The 2,776-nt window shown below is 36.7% G+C and overlaps 1 non-coding gene across 1 annotated transcript; it reads right to left on the reverse strand.

Moving 5' to 3' along the window:
- Window positions 1–1,058: 1,058 nt before the first annotated feature.
- Window positions 1,059–1,165, reverse strand: LOC141715316 (small nucleolar RNA R71). Its single transcript, XR_012572083.1, has one exon. It is a non-coding gene; the product is annotated as a small nucleolar RNA R71 (small nucleolar RNA).
- Between the last annotated feature and the right edge of the window lie 1,611 nt (window positions 1,166–2,776).

Raw genomic sequence — 2,776 nt, forward strand, 5'->3', positions numbered from 1 at the left:
GGATGTCTGGTAGAATGGTACTCGTGCAACGAAAGTTGACATTTATCAGTTTCGTGTTGTCTGATTAGTGTCATCACCATTGCATGCTTAGATTGAGAATAATAAGGCTATTGAATGAAGTATTTAATGAAGTTAGAATCCCATGTTTGTCATATATATTAACTCAGTCTATTTTATTCTCGTAGTTATAATAGTTAGCGTAATTCATAGTTATAATCAACCTCACTTTGTTATCGTCTTAGCATTGAATAATAACCATACATTGTTGCTTCGATGCGTGATTTAGATATTTAACCAATATAGTCTCTGTGGGAACGAACTAGAAAAGATTCTATACTACTTGCGAACTCATATACTTACGTGTAATATTAGCGCGTTTTTAGCGACTAACAAGTTTTTCGCGCCGCTACCGGGAACTGCAGTGTTAATTACTAGTTTATGTGCTTTCCATCAGTGGTCGTTAAAGTTCATTGAATCGGACATTGTTACTTATTTTATTCCTTGTTTTATTTCAGGTGATATAGCGAGGGTGTAAGTATACGCGTTCGCGTACTCGTAAGAGAACACTGGATAAAGCCGAGGAAGAACTTGTGGTAGTTTGTAGGGAAGTTTTCGAGGAAGAAAAGAAGGTAGAAGAAGAGAATGTTGAAGAGCCAATTGTAGTAGCTATGGGTGATCAAGCAGAGAATCCGAAGGCTTTGGTGGACTACTCTAAGCCTAAGATTAATGACATTCAGTCTAGCATCATTAGACCAGCCATTGCGGCTAACACTTTTGTGATCAAGTCAAGCACGATCTAGATGATACAGAACTCAGTTCAGTTTGGGGGTTCTCCTACTGAAGACCCCAACATGCACATCAGGGATTTCATCGAGATATGCGACACTTTCAAGTTCATTAGTGTGACTGAAGATGCTATCAAGCTGTGACTCTTCCCATTCTCTTTGAGGGACAAAGCTAAGTGTTGGTTACACTCTCTTCCGACAGGGTCTATCACAACTTGGGAAGATCTTGCTCAAAATTTTCTCACTAAATTTTTTCTCATGGCGAAGACTGCAGCAATCAGGAATGCTCTTACCCAGTTCGCGTAGCAAACTGGAGAATCTTTATATGAGGCTTGGGATTGATATAAGGAGATGCTAAGGAAGTGCCCACACCATGGCATGCCTGATTGGATGATTATCAACTATTTCTACAATGGATTGGGTCCTTCTTCTAGGCCCATGCTTGATGCAGCATCAGGAGGAGCCTTGTGGGCTAAGAGCTATGATGAAGCTTATGAACTTATTGAACGGATGGATGCTAATGAGTACCAGAATCCTTCCCAAAGACTGACTAAGGGAAAAGTTGTAGGGATTCTAGAGTTGGGTGCAGCAACTGCTATCGCTGCCCAACTTAAGGCGTTGACAATGAAGGTGGACACTTTGGCTAATTATGGAGTTAATCAAATCACTAGTGTCTGTGAGCTTTGTACTGGTGCCCATGAGACTGATCAGTGCGCAATTTCGAATGAATTAGCTTAGTACATGAGCAACTTCCAGCGATCGCAACAACCTGTGCCAGCCACCTATCATCCAAACAACCGCAATCATCCTAATTTCAGTTGGGGTGTTAGGTCCCAATGTGTTTGTAGAAGGGGGTTGAATACAAACTATACCGAATAATCGAATTTAGTGCGGAATAAAAAATTGAAACAAAATTCAAGTTAAATAAAAATATTATTAAACTTGAAAGGTGTTACAACAACGGTATCGATTACAAGAGATTAATCTCGAATTAATTATCACAAATCTAGAATAAATTCGACATGAACTTTTTCTATTTTTGTAATAAAAAGAATCAAATGCTAAATGCAATTTGAGATTAAGTTCTAGGGATTTTGATCCGCTAGATAGTTACACAAGAACAAGATAATGATTTCTAGTGGTTTGGATTTAACTTTAATTACTAGAAATTGTGATATTGAATTTAGCAGATGAAAATGAAATATTATCCTCGGCTGCTTTTCTTTTGTTCTTGAGTTGTTGATGGATTATCAAATGTGTTCTGCTGCTTCTGTCTTTTAAATATAATCAACAGAACTGAAATGAGCTGGCAGGACAATCTTTGAATTGGCATGACAATCGGTATGACTATCAGTTGAGCTAGCATGACAATCAGTATGACTATCAGTTGAACTAGCAAGACAATCCCATTGAACTGGCAAGACAATTCTCCTCCCTGATAGAACTTTCCGTGAGACAATTGAATTGACCTGGCATGACAATCGGTATGACAATCCAGATTGTCATGCTAGTTCATTTTCAATTGTCTTGCTGATTTAAAACAGATTTTAATCCAATAAAAATTCTGAAAATCCTTCATATTAATTCAGAATTAATTAATCAATTAATTCAATTAATCAATAAATTAATCTTTACAGATATAATTTATTTTCTTAATTAAATTATATGACTTAATTAATTAATAGAGAATTAATATTAATCTTGAGCAGCAACCATTCTTCTGAAAATCTTCTGAAAATCACTGAGAATTATGAATCAATTCCACCACTTCAATGTTGATACTCGATGTACTGTCTGGTTCATGAGTGACTAACTTCCGTGACGTTTCTTCATGTCTTGACTTTTATACTTGATTTTCTTCGCATTAAATCCTTGTAATTCTCTGATACTCTGACGAGATCTCTGTCACTTGATTAAATCCACAATCTTGATTTGTATCACTGAGGCTTGATCAATTTCTTGAGCTTCTTCCAGTGAATTAATTCCTCAAG

The sequence above is a fragment of the Apium graveolens genome, chromosome 3 (genome assembly GCF_009905375.1).
Source record: "Apium graveolens cultivar Ventura chromosome 3, ASM990537v1, whole genome shotgun sequence".
Lineage (NCBI taxonomy): Eukaryota > Viridiplantae > Streptophyta > Magnoliopsida > Apiales > Apiaceae > Apium > Apium graveolens.